Here is a 13,056-nt window from a genome sequence, read left to right as displayed (position 1 = left end):
ACACTAGATCGCGTGTTAAGTCGGGACGGAAGGGGGAGGGGACAGGCGAGAATGCACCGCGCTAATTACGCAAATATCTGGAATCGCGGCGTGTGTCGGGCAGGTGAGAAAGCTTCCGTCGGTCCAGCAGGACACTGCCACACCCCGCGCAGTCCCCCCGCCGCCCGGCCGCGCGCAAGCCCTGCGCCGGATAACAAGAACAAGGTGCGTCTGCCGCGAGTGTCGGAGGCCGCACGCACCAAACGAATGACAGGCGGTGCAACGAGCAGCTGTTGTTATGTGCGTCCGACCCACGTGGCGGCGCGCCGCACTGCGCGTCGCTCTCGAGGTGGAAGGACGTGCTTTGCGTCAAATGTGCCACCGAAAAACGGCGATTGCGTGTGTTGGGAGGAGAGGCGAAGCCTTCTTCTGCTGTGCGGCTACAGTATAAGGACGCCAACGGCCATACCATGTTGAATACACCGGTTCTCGTCCGATCACCGAAGTTAAGCAACATCGGGCCCGGTTAGTACTTGGATGGGTGACCGCCTGGGAACACCGGGTGCTGTTGGCTCCCTCTCATTTTTTCCTTTTTACGTCGCTACACCGGTCAGCCCTCTTTTCATACTAACTCTCAGGTGTGACAAAGATGCTTCCTCAAGCATTTTAAACGACTGTATTAAACGTAACATATGAAAACTACAGTAATAAATTAAGTTTGAGCAAGAATGCGCGAAGGAAGAGTGCTAGAACACCTTGAAAGTAACGAAACACTGCGAATCGACAGATGTGCTCTTCAAGTGCGTCAGAGCCTACTGTTTTGTAGGAGCGTTTAATTCCAAAAACTAACTAAATAAATAAATAAACAAAAAACTAAAAAATCAACTGTTCTCGCCCGATCACCGACGATAAGCAACAACGTTAGTATTCGGGTCCATGACCGCCTGGGAACTCTGGCTGTCTTCATTTTTTTGCTTCTTTTCGCTACCCCTGCCAGCCCTCTTTTCCAAAGTGTCTCTAGAAATACCAAGAGTATGAAGCGACAGGAACGTTCTGAAATACGCCAGTTCTTATAGTTTTTGTAGCAGTGTTCAACTGCAAATTTGTGAACAAAAATTTATCTTTCGCCGATGGAAGAGATGGATGCTTTGTCGAATCGCCTGTCTTGTGTCCGTGTTTTCGCACCTTTCCACGGCACGGCCGCTGCTCTAGTAGCACCGAACGGCCGCACACGGCGCCTCGGACACGCCGGCGCCAGTCTCGCAGATGTTTCTCGTGCTTGTGCTGTCATATGGACCACGACCCGAGCGGCAGCGAGCGGCAGTCGAGCAAAGTCGGGACAAGTCGGGACGGAAGGGGGAGGGGACAGGCGAGAATGCACCGCGCTAATTACGCAAATATCTGGAATCGCGGGCGTGTGTCGGGCAGGGTGAGAAAGCTTCCGTCGGTCCAGCAGGACACTGCCACACCCCGCGCAGTCCCCCCGCCGCCGGCCGCGCGCAAGCCCTGCGCCGGATAACAAGAACAAGGTGCGGTCTGCCGCGAGTGTCGGAGGCCGCACGCACCAAACGAATGACAGGCGGTGCAACGAGCAGCTGTGTTGTGCGTCCGACCCACGTGGCGGCGCGCCGCACTGCGCGTCGCTCTCGAGGTGGAAGGACGTGCTTTGCGTCAAATGTGCCACCGAAAAACGGCGATTGCGTGTGTTGGGAGGAGAGGCGAAGCCTTCTTCTGCTGTGCGGCTACAGTATAAGGACGCCAACGGCCATACCATGTTGAATACACCGGTTCTCGTCCGATCACCGAAGTTAAGCAACATCGGGCCCGGTTAGTACTTGGATGGGTGACCGCCTGGGAACACCGGGTGCTGTTGGCTCCCTCTCATTTTTTCCTTTTTACGTCGCTACACCGGTCAGCCCTCTTTTCATACTAACTCTCAGGTGTGACAAAGATGCTTCCTCAAGCATTTTAAACGACTGTATTAAACGTAACATATGAAACTACAGTAATAAATTAAGTTTGAGCAAGAATGCGCGAAGGAAGAGTGCTAGAACACCTTGAAAGTAACGAAACACTGCGAATCGACAGATGTGCTCTTCAAGTGCGTCAGAGCCTACTGTTTTGTAGGAGCGTTTAATTCCAAAAACTAACTAAATAAATAAATAAACAAAAAACTAAAAAATCAACTGTTCTCGCCCGATCACCGACGATAAGCAACAACGTTAGTATTCGGGTCCATGACCGCCTGGGAACTCTGGCTGTCTTCATTTTTTGCTTCTTTTCGCTACCCCTGCCAGCCCTCTTTTCCAAAGTGTCTCTAGAAATACCAAGAGTATGAAGCGACAGGAACGTTCTGAAATACGCCAGTTCTTATAGTTTTGTAGCAGTGTTCAACTGCAAATTTGTGAACAAAAATTTATCTTTCGCCGATGGAAGAGATGGATGCTTTGTCGAATCGCCTGTCTTGTGTCCGTGTTTTCGCACCTTTCCACGGCACGGCACGGCACGGCACGGCACGGCCGCTGCTCTAGTAGCACCGAACGGCCGCACACGGCGCCTCGGACACGCCGGCGCCAGTCTCGCAGATGTTTCTCGTGCTTGTGCTGTCATATGGACCACGACCCGAGCGGCAGCGAGCGGCAGTCGAGCAAAGTCGGGACAAGTCGGGACGGAAGGGGGAGGGGACAGGCGAGAATGCACCGCGCTAATTACGCAAATATCTGGAATCGCGGCGTGTGTCGGGCAGGTGAGAAAGCTTCCGTCGGTCCAGCAGGACACTGCCACACCCCGCGCAGTCCCCCCGCCGCCCGGCCGCGCGCAAGCCCTGCGCCGGATAACAAGAACAAGGTGCGTCTGCCGCGAGTGTCGGAGGCCGCACGCACCAAACGAATGACAGGCGGTGCAACGAGCAGCTGTGTTGTGCGTCCGACCCACGTGGCGGCGCGCCGCACTGCGCGTCGCTCTCGAGGTGGAAGGACGTGCTTTGCGTCAAATGTGCCACCGAAAAACGGCGATTGCGTGTGTTGGGAGGAGAGGCGAAGCCTTCTTCTGCTGTGCGGCTACAGTATAAGGACGCCAACGGCCATACCATGTTGAATACACCGGTTCTCGTCCGATCACCGAAGTTAAGCAACATCGGGCCCGGTTAGTACTTGGATGGGTGACCGCCTGGGAACACCGGGTGCTGTTGGCTCCCTCTCATTTTTTCCTTTTTACGTCGCTACACCGGTCAGCCCTCTTTTCATACTAACTCTCAGGTGTGACAAAGATGCTTCCTCAAGCATTTTAAACGACTGTATTAAACGTAACATATGAAACTACAGTAATAAATTAAGTTTGAGCAAGAATGCGCGAAGGAAGAGTGCTAGAACACCTTGAAAGTAACGAAACACTGCGAATCGACAGATGTGCTCTTCAAGTGCGTCAGAGCCTACTGTTTTGTAGGAGCGTTTAATTCCAAAAACTAACTAAATAAATAAATAAACAAAAAACTAAAAAATCAACTGTTCTCGCCCGATCACCGACGATAAGCAACAACGTTAGTATTCGGGTCCATGACCGCCTGGGAACTCTGGCTGTCTTCATTTTTTGCTTCTTTTCGCTACCCCTGCCAGCCCTCTTTTCCAAAGTGTCTCTAGAAATACCAAGAGTATGAAGCGACAGGAACGTTCTGAAATACGCCAGTTCTTATAGTTTTGTAGCAGTGTTCAACTGCAAATTTGTGAACAAAAATTTATCTTTCGCCGATGGAAGAGATGGATGCTTTGTCGAATCGCCTGTCTTGTGTCCGTGTTTTCGCACCTTTCCACGGCACGGCCGCTGCTCTAGTAGCACCGAACGGCCGCACACGGCGCCTCGGACACGCCGGCGCCAGTCTCGCAGATGTTTCTCGTGCTTGTGCTGTCATATGGACCACGACCCGAGCGGCAGCGAGCGGCAGTCGAGCAAAGTCGGGACAAGTCGGGACGGAAGGGGGAGGGGACAGGCGAGAATGCACCGCGCTAATTACGCAAATATCTGGAATCGCGGCGTGTGTCGGGCAGGTGAGAAAGCTTCCGTCGGTCCAGCAGGACACTGCCACACCCCGCGCAGTCCCCCCGCCGCCCGGCCGCGCGCAAGCCCTGCGCCGGATAACAAGAACAAGGTGCGTCTGCCGCGAGTGTCGGAGGCCGCACGCACCAAACGAATGACAGGCGGTGCAACGAGCAGCTGTGTTGTGCGTCCGACCCACGTGGCGGCGCGCCGCACTGCGCGTCGCTCTCGAGGTGGAAGGACGTGCTTTGCGTCAAATGTGCCACCGAAAAACGGCGATTGCGTGTGTTGGGAGGAGAGGCGAAGCCTTCTTCTGCTGTGCGGCTACAGTATAAGGACGCCAACGGCCATACCATGTTGAATACACCGGTTCTCGTCCGATCACCGAAGTTAAGCAACATCGGGCCCGGTTAGTACTTGGATGGGTGACCGCCTGGGAACACCGGGTGCTGTTGGCTCCCTCTCATTTTTTCCTTTTTACGTCGCTACACCGGTCAGCCCTCTTTTCATACTAACTCTCAGGTGTGACAAAGATGCTTCCTCAAGCATTTTAAACGACTGTATTAAACGTAACATATGAAACTACAGTAATAAATTAAGTTTGAGCAAGAATGCGCGAAGGAAGAGTGCTAGAACACCTTGAAAGTAACGAAACACTGCGAATCGACAGATGTGCTCTTCAAGTGCGTCAGAGCCTACTGTTTTGTAGGAGCGTTTAATTCCAAAAACTAACTAAATAAATAAATAAACAAAAAACTAAAAAATCAACTGTTCTCGCCCGATCACCGACGATAAGCAACAACGTTAGTATTCGGGTCCATGACCGCCTGGGAACTCTGGCTGTCTTCATTTTTTGCTTCTTTTCGCTACCCCTGCCAGCCCTCTTTTCCAAAGTGTCTCTAGAAATACCAAGAGTATGAAGCGACAGGAACGTTCTGAAATACGCCAGTTCTTATAGTTTTGTAGCAGTGTTCAACTGCAAATTTGTGAACAAAAATTTATCTTTCGCCGATGGAAGAGATGGATGCTTTGTCGAATCGCCTGTCTTGTGTCCGTGTTTTCGCACCTTTCCACGGCACGGCACGGCACGGCACGGCACGGCCGCTGCTCTAGTAGCACCGAACGGCCGCACACGGCGCCTCGGACACGCCGGTCAGGCCGGCGCCAGTCTCGCAGATGTTTCTCGTGCTTGTGCTGTCATATGGACCACGACCCGAGCGGCAGCGAGCGGCAGTCGAGCAAAGTCGGGACAAGTCGGGACGGAAGGGGGAGGGGACAGGCGAGAATGCACCGCGCTAATTACGCAAATATCTGGAATCGCGGCGTGTGTCGGGCAGGTGAGAAAGCTTCCGTCGGTCCAGCAGGACACTGCCACACCCCGCGCAGTCCCCCCGCCGCCCGGCCGCGCGCAAGCCCTGCGCCGGATAACAAGAACAAGGTGCGTCTGCCGCGAGTGTCGGAGGCCGCACGCACCAAACGAATGACAGGCGGTGCAACGAGCAGCTGTGTTGTGCGTCCGACCCACGTGGCGGCGCGCCGCACTGCGCGTCGCTCTCGAGGTGGAAGGACGTGCTTTGCGTCAAATGTGCCACCGAAAAACGGCGATTGCGTGTGTTGGGAGGAGAGGCGAAGCCTTCTTCTGCTGTGCGGCTACAGTATAAGGACGCCAACGGCCATACCATGTTGAATACACCGGTTCTCGTCCGATCACCGAAGTTAAGCAACATCGGGCCCGGTTAGTACTTGGATGGGTGACCGCCTGGGAACACCGGGTGCTGTTGGCTCCCTCTCATTTTTTCCTTTTTACGTCGCTACACCGGTCAGCCCTCTTTTCATACTAACTCTCAGGTGTGACAAAGATGCTTCCTCAAGCATTTTAAACGACTGTATTAAACGTAACATATGAAACTACAGTAATAAATTAAGTTTGAGCAAGAATGCGCGAAGGAAGAGTGCTAGAACACCTTGAAAGTAACGAAACACTGCGAATCGACAGATGTGCTCTTCAAGTGCGTCAGAGCCTACTGTTTTGTAGGAGCGTTTAATTCCAAAAACTAACTAAATAAATAAATAAACAAAAAACTAAAAAATCAACTGTTCTCGCCCGATCACCGACGATAAGCAACAACGTTAGTATTCGGGTCCATGACCGCCTGGGAACTCTGGCTGTCTTCATTTTTTGCTTCTTTTCGCTACCCCTGCCAGCCCTCTTTTCCAAAGTGTCTCTAGAAATACCAAGAGTATGAAGCGACAGGAACGTTCTGAAATACGCCAGTTCTTATAGTTTTGTAGCAGTGTTCAACTGCAAATTTGTGAACAAAAATTTATCTTTCGCCGATGGAAGAGATGGATGCTTTGTCGAATCGCCTGTCTTGTGTCCGTGTTTTCGCACCTTTCCACGGCACGGCCGCTGCTCTAGTAGCACCGAACGGCCGCACACGGCGCCTCGGACACGCCGGCGCCAGTCTCGCAGATGTTTCTCGTGCTTGTGCTGTCATATGGACCACGACCCGAGCGGCAGCGAGCGGCAGTCGAGCAAAGTCGGGACAAGTCGGGACGGAAGGGGGAGGGGACAGGCGAGAATGCACCGCGCTAATTACGCAAATATCTGGAATCGCGGCGTGTGTCGGGCAGGTGAGAAAGCTTCCGTCGGTCCAGCAGGACACTGCCACACCCCGCGCAGTCCCCCCGCCGCCCGGCCGCGCGCAAGCCCTGCGCCGGATAACAAGAACAAGGTGCGTCTGCCGCGAGTGTCGGAGGCCGCACGCACCAAACGAATGACAGGCGGTGCAACGAGCAGCTGTGTTGTGCGTCCGACCCACGTGGCGGCGCGCCGCACTGCGCGTCGCTCTCGAGGTGGAAGGACGTGCTTTGCGTCAAATGTGCCACCGAAAAACGGCGATTGCGTGTGTTGGGAGGAGAGGCGAAGCCTTCTTCTGCTGTGCGGCTACAGTATAAGGACGCCAACGGCCATACCATGTTGAATACACCGGTTCTCGTCCGATCACCGAAGTTAAGCAACATCGGGCCCGGTTAGTACTTGGATGGGTGACCGCCTGGGAACACCGGGTGCTGTTGGCTCCCTCTCATTTTTTCCTTTTTACGTCGCTACACCGGTCAGCCCTCTTTTCATACTAACTCTCAGGTGTGACAAAGATGCTTCCTCAAGCATTTTAAACGACTGTATTAAACGTAACATATGAAACTACAGTAATAAATTAAGTTTGAGCAAGAATGCGCGAAGGAAGAGTGCTAGAACACCTTGAAAGTAACGAAACACTGCGAATCGACAGATGTGCTCTTCAAGTGCGTCAGAGCCTACTGTTTTGTAGGAGCGTTTAATTCCAAAAACTAACTAAATAAATAAATAAACAAAAAACTAAAAAATCAACTGTTCTCGCCCGATCACCGACGATAAGCAACAACGTTAGTATTCGGGTCCATGACCGCCTGGGAACTCTGGCTGTCTTCATTTTTTGCTTCTTTTCGCTACCCCTGCCAGCCCTCTTTTCCAAAGTGTCTCTAGAAATACCAAGAGTATGAAGCGACAGGAACGTTCTGAAATACGCCAGTTCTTATAGTTTTGTAGCAGTGTTCAACTGCAAATTTGTGAACAAAAATTTATCTTTCGCCGATGGAAGAGATGGATGCTTTGTCGAATCGCCTGTCTTGTGTCCGTGTTTTCGCACCTTTCCACGGCACGGCACGGCACGGCACGGCACGGCCGCTGCTCTAGTAGCACCGAACGGCCGCACACGGCGCCTCGGACACGCCGGCGCCAGTCTCGCAGATGTTTCTCGTGCTTGTGCTGTCATATGGACCACGACCCGAGCGGCAGCGAGCGGCAGTCGAGCAAAGTCGGGACAAGTCGGGACGGAAGGGGGAGGGGACAGGCGAGAATGCACCGCGCTAATTACGCAAATATCTGGAATCGCGGCGTGTGTCGGGCAGGTGAGAAAGCTTCCGTCGGTCCAGCAGGACACTGCCACACCCCGCGCAGTCCCCCCGCCGCCCGGCCGCGCGCAAGCCCTGCGCCGGATAACAAGAACAAGGTGCGTCTGCCGCGAGTGTCGGAGGCCGCACGCACCAAACGAATGACAGGCGGTGCAACGAGCAGCTGTGTTGTGCGTCCGACCCACGTGGCGGCGCGCCGCACTGCGCGTCGCTCTCGAGGTGGAAGGACGTGCTTTGCGTCAAATGTGCCACCGAAAAACGGCGATTGCGTGTGTTGGGAGGAGAGGCGAAGCCTTCTTCTGCTGTGCGGCTACAGTATAAGGACGCCAACGGCCATACCATGTTGAATACACCGGTTCTCGTCCGATCACCGAAGTTAAGCAACATCGGGCCCGGTTAGTACTTGGATGGGTGACCGCCTGGGAACACCGGGTGCTGTTGGCTCCCTCTCATTTTTTCCTTTTTACGTCGCTACACCGGTCAGCCCTCTTTTCATACTAACTCTCAGGTGTGACAAAGATGCTTCCTCAAGCATTTTAAACGACTGTATTAAACGTAACATATGAAACTACAGTAATAAATTAAGTTTGAGCAAGAATGCGCGAAGGAAGAGTGCTAGAACACCTTGAAAGTAACGAAACACTGCGAATCGACAGATGTGCTCTTCAAGTGCGTCAGAGCCTACTGTTTTGTAGGAGCGTTTAATTCCAAAAACTAACTAAATAAATAAATAAACAAAAAACTAAAAAATCAACTGTTCTCGCCCGATCACCGACGATAAGCAACAACGTTAGTATTCGGGTCCATGACCGCCTGGGAACTCTGGCTGTCTTCATTTTTTGCTTCTTTTCGCTACCCCTGCCAGCCCTCTTTTCCAAAGTGTCTCTAGAAATACCAAGAGTATGAAGCGACAGGAACGTTCTGAAATACGCCAGTTCTTATAGTTTTGTAGCAGTGTTCAACTGCAAATTTGTGAACAAAAATTTATCTTTCGCCGATGGAAGAGATGGATGCTTTGTCGAATCGCCTGTCTTGTGTCCGTGTTTTCGCACCTTTCCACGGCACGGCCGCTGCTCTAGTAGCACCGAACGGCCGCACACGGCGCCTCGGACACGCCGGCGCCAGTCTCGCAGATGTTTCTCGTGCTTGTGCTGTCATATGGACCACGACCCGAGCGGCAGCGAGCGGCAGTCGAGCAAAGTCGGGACAAGTCGGGACGGAAGGGGGAGGGGACAGGCGAGAATGCACCGCGCTAATTACGCAAATATCTGGAATCGCGGCGTGTGTCGGGCAGGTGAGAAAGCTTCCGTCGGTCCAGCAGGACACTGCCACACCCCGCGCAGTCCCCCCGCCGCCCGGCCGCGCGCAAGCCCTGCGCCGGATAACAAGAACAAGGTGCGTCTGCCGCGAGTGTCGGAGGCCGCACGCACCAAACGAATGACAGGCGGTGCAACGAGCAGCTGTGTTGTGCGTCCGACCCACGTGGCGGCGCGCCGCACTGCGCGTCGCTCTCGAGGTGGAAGGACGTGCTTTGCGTCAAATGTGCCACCGAAAAACGGCGATTGCGTGTGTTGGGAGGAGAGGCGAAGCCTTCTTCTGCTGTGCGGCTACAGTATAAGGACGCCAACGGCCATACCATGTTGAATACACCGGTTCTCGTCCGATCACCGAAGTTAAGCAACATCGGGCCCGGTTAGTACTTGGATGGGTGACCGCCTGGGAACACCGGGTGCTGTTGGCTCCCTCTCATTTTTTCCTTTTTACGTCGCTACACCGGTCAGCCCTCTTTTCATACTAACTCTCAGGTGTGACAAAGATGCTTCCTCAAGCATTTTAAACGACTGTATTAAACGTAACATATGAAACTACAGTAATAAATTAAGTTTGAGCAAGAATGCGCGAAGGAAGAGTGCTAGAACACCTTGAAAGTAACGAAACACTGCGAATCGACAGATGTGCTCTTCAAGTGCGTCAGAGCCTACTGTTTTGTAGGAGCGTTTAATTCCAAAAACTAACTAAATAAATAAATAAACAAAAAACTAAAAAATCAACTGTTCTCGCCCGATCACCGACGATAAGCAACAACGTTAGTATTCGGGTCCATGACCGCCTGGGAACTCTGGCTGTCTTCATTTTTTGCTTCTTTTCGCTACCCCTGCCAGCCCTCTTTTCCAAAGTGTCTCTAGAAATACCAAGAGTATGAAGCGACAGGAACGTTCTGAAATACGCCAGTTCTTATAGTTTTGTAGCAGTGTTCAACTGCAAATTTGTGAACAAAAATTTATCTTTCGCCGATGGAAGAGATGGATGCTTTGTCGAATCGCCTGTCTTGTGTCCGTGTTTTCGCACCTTTCCACGGCACGGCACGGCACGGCACGGCACGGCCGCTGCTCTAGTAGCACCGAACGGCCGCACACGGCGCCTCGGACACGCCGGTCAGGCCGGCGCCAGTCTCGCAGATGTTTCTCGTGCTTGTGCTGTCATATGGACCACGACCCGAGCGGCAGCGAGCGGCAGTCGAGCAAAGTCGGGACAAGTCGGGACGGAAGGGGGAGGGGACAGGCGAGAATGCACCGCGCTAATTACGCAAATATCTGGAATCGCGGCGTGTGTCGGGCAGGTGAGAAAGCTTCCGTCGGTCCAGCAGGACACTGCCACACCCCGCGCAGTCCCCCCGCCGCCCGGCCGCGCGCAAGCCCTGCGCCGGATAACAAGAACAAGGTGCGTCTGCCGCGAGTGTCGGAGGCCGCACGCACCAAACGAATGACAGGCGGTGCAACGAGCAGCTGTGTTGTGCGTCCGACCCACGTGGCGGCGCGCCGCACTGCGCGTCGCTCTCGAGGTGGAAGGACGTGCTTTGCGTCAAATGTGCCACCGAAAAACGGCGATTGCGTGTGTTGGGAGGAGAGGCGAAGCCTTCTTCTGCTGTGCGGCTACAGTATAAGGACGCCAACGGCCATACCATGTTGAATACACCGGTTCTCGTCCGATCACCGAAGTTAAGCAACATCGGGCCCGGTTAGTACTTGGATGGGTGACCGCCTGGGAACACCGGGTGCTGTTGGCTCCCTCTCATTTTTTCCTTTTTACGTCGCTACACCGGTCAGCCCTCTTTTCATACTAACTCTCAGGTGTGACAAAGATGCTTCCTCAAGCATTTTAAACGACTGTATTAAACGTAACATATGAAACTACAGTAATAAATTAAGTTTGAGCAAGAATGCGCGAAGGAAGAGTGCTAGAACACCTTGAAAGTAACGAAACACTGCGAATCGACAGATGTGCTCTTCAAGTGCGTCAGAGCCTACTGTTTTGTAGGAGCGTTTAATTCCAAAAACTAACTAAATAAATAAATAAACAAAAAACTAAAAAATCAACTGTTCTCGCCCGATCACCGACGATAAGCAACAACGTTAGTATTCGGGTCCATGACCGCCTGGGAACTCTGGCTGTCTTCATTTTTTGCTTCTTTTCGCTACCCCTGCCAGCCCTCTTTTCCAAAGTGTCTCTAGAAATACCAAGAGTATGAAGCGACAGGAACGTTCTGAAATACGCCAGTTCTTATAGTTTTGTAGCAGTGTTCAACTGCAAATTTGTGAACAAAAATTTATCTTTCGCCGATGGAAGAGATGGATGCTTTGTCGAATCGCCTGTCTTGTGTCCGTGTTTTCGCACCTTTCCACGGCACGGCACGGCACGGCACGGCACGGCCGCTGCTCTAGTAGCACCGAACGGCCGCACACGGCGCCTCGGACACGCCGGCGCCAGTCTCGCAGATGTTTCTCGTGCTTGTGCTGTCATATGGACCACGACCCGAGCGGCAGCGAGCGGCAGTCGAGCAAAGTCGGGACAAGTCGGGACGGAAGGGGGAGGGGACAGGCGAGAATGCACCGCGCTAATTACGCAAATATCTGGAATCGCGGCGTGTGTCGGGCAGGTGAGAAAGCTTCCGTCGGTCCAGCAGGACACTGCCACACCCCGCGCAGTCCCCCCGCCGCCCGGCCGCGCGCAAGCCCTGCGCCGGATAACAAGAACAAGGTGCGTCTGCCGCGAGTGTCGGAGGCCGCACGCACCAAACGAATGACAGGCGGTGCAACGAGCAGCTGTGTTGTGCGTCCGACCCACGTGGCGGCGCGCCGCACTGCGCGTCGCTCTCGAGGTGGAAGGACGTGCTTTGCGTCAAATGTGCCACCGAAAAACGGCGATTGCGTGTGTTGGGAGGAGAGGCGAAGCCTTCTTCTGCTGTGCGGCTACAGTATAAGGACGCCAACGGCCATACCATGTTGAATACACCGGTTCTCGTCCGATCACCGAAGTTAAGCAACATCGGGCCCGGTTAGTACTTGGATGGGTGACCGCCTGGGAACACCGGGTGCTGTTGGCTCCCTCTCATTTTTTCCTTTTTACGTCGCTACACCGGTCAGCCCTCTTTTCATACTAACTCTCAGGTGTGACAAAGATGCTTCCTCAAGCATTTTAAACGACTGTATTAAACGTAACATATGAAACTACAGTAATAAATTAAGTTTGAGCAAGAATGCGCGAAGGAAGAGTGCTAGAACACCTTGAAAGTAACGAAACACTGCGAATCGACAGATGTGCTCTTCAAGTGCGTCAGAGCCTACTGTTTTGTAGGAGCGTTTAATTCCAAAAACTAACTAAATAAATAAATAAACAAAAAACTAAAAAATCAACTGTTCTCGCCCGATCACCGACGATAAGCAACAACGTTAGTATTCGGGTCCATGACCGCCTGGGAACTCTGGCTGTCTTCATTTTTTGCTTCTTTTCGCTACCCCTGCCAGCCCTCTTTTCCAAAGTGTCTCTAGAAATACCAAGAGTATGAAGCGACAGGAACGTTCTGAAATACGCCAGTTCTTATAGTTTTGTAGCAGTGTTCAACTGCAAATTTGTGAACAAAAATTTATCTTTCGCCGATGGAAGAGATGGATGCTTTGTCGAATCGCCTGTCTTGTGTCCGTGTTTTCGCACCTTTCCACGGCACGGCACGGCACGGCACGGCACGGCCGCTGCTCTAGTAGCACCGAACGGCCGCACACGGCGCCTCGGACACGCCGGTCAGGCCGGCGC

The 13,056-nt window shown here is 53.0% G+C and overlaps 10 non-coding genes across 10 annotated transcripts; all 10 read left to right on the top strand.

Moving 5' to 3' along the window:
* Window positions 1-434: 434 nt before the first annotated feature.
* Window positions 435-553, top strand: LOC126287261 (5S ribosomal RNA). Its single transcript, XR_007551766.1, has one exon. It is a non-coding gene; the product is annotated as a 5S ribosomal RNA (ribosomal RNA).
* Window positions 554-1,736: 1,183 nt separating this feature from the next.
* LOC126287250 (5S ribosomal RNA) lies at window positions 1,737-1,855 on the top strand. Its single transcript, XR_007551765.1, has one exon. It is a non-coding gene; the product is annotated as a 5S ribosomal RNA (ribosomal RNA).
* Window positions 1,856-3,053: 1,198 nt separating this feature from the next.
* On the top strand, window positions 3,054-3,172 carry LOC126287239 (5S ribosomal RNA). The gene has a single exon (XR_007551764.1). It is a non-coding gene; the product is annotated as a 5S ribosomal RNA (ribosomal RNA).
* A 1,178-nt stretch (window positions 3,173-4,350) lies between these two features.
* Window positions 4,351-4,469, top strand: LOC126287228 (5S ribosomal RNA). Its single transcript, XR_007551763.1, has one exon. It is a non-coding gene; the product is annotated as a 5S ribosomal RNA (ribosomal RNA).
* A 1,207-nt stretch (window positions 4,470-5,676) lies between these two features.
* Window positions 5,677-5,795, top strand: LOC126287217 (5S ribosomal RNA). The gene has a single exon (XR_007551762.1). It is a non-coding gene; the product is annotated as a 5S ribosomal RNA (ribosomal RNA).
* A 1,178-nt stretch (window positions 5,796-6,973) lies between these two features.
* LOC126287206 (5S ribosomal RNA) lies at window positions 6,974-7,092 on the top strand. Its single transcript, XR_007551761.1, has one exon. It is a non-coding gene; the product is annotated as a 5S ribosomal RNA (ribosomal RNA).
* Window positions 7,093-8,290: 1,198 nt separating this feature from the next.
* Window positions 8,291-8,409, top strand: LOC126287195 (5S ribosomal RNA). The gene has a single exon (XR_007551760.1). It is a non-coding gene; the product is annotated as a 5S ribosomal RNA (ribosomal RNA).
* Window positions 8,410-9,587: 1,178 nt separating this feature from the next.
* Window positions 9,588-9,706, top strand: LOC126287184 (5S ribosomal RNA). The gene has a single exon (XR_007551759.1). It is a non-coding gene; the product is annotated as a 5S ribosomal RNA (ribosomal RNA).
* Window positions 9,707-10,913: 1,207 nt separating this feature from the next.
* On the top strand, window positions 10,914-11,032 carry LOC126287162 (5S ribosomal RNA). Its single transcript, XR_007551757.1, has one exon. It is a non-coding gene; the product is annotated as a 5S ribosomal RNA (ribosomal RNA).
* A 1,198-nt stretch (window positions 11,033-12,230) lies between these two features.
* Window positions 12,231-12,349, top strand: LOC126287150 (5S ribosomal RNA). The gene has a single exon (XR_007551756.1). It is a non-coding gene; the product is annotated as a 5S ribosomal RNA (ribosomal RNA).
* Window positions 12,350-13,056: the final 707 nt, after the last annotated feature.

The sequence above is a fragment of the Schistocerca gregaria genome, chromosome 1, assembly GCF_023897955.1.
Source record: "Schistocerca gregaria isolate iqSchGreg1 chromosome 1, iqSchGreg1.2, whole genome shotgun sequence".
NCBI classification, from domain to species: Eukaryota; Metazoa; Arthropoda; class Insecta; order Orthoptera; family Acrididae; genus Schistocerca; species Schistocerca gregaria.
Note: the sequence above shows the minus strand (reverse complement) of the source record. Positions and strands in the feature narration are given on the sequence as shown.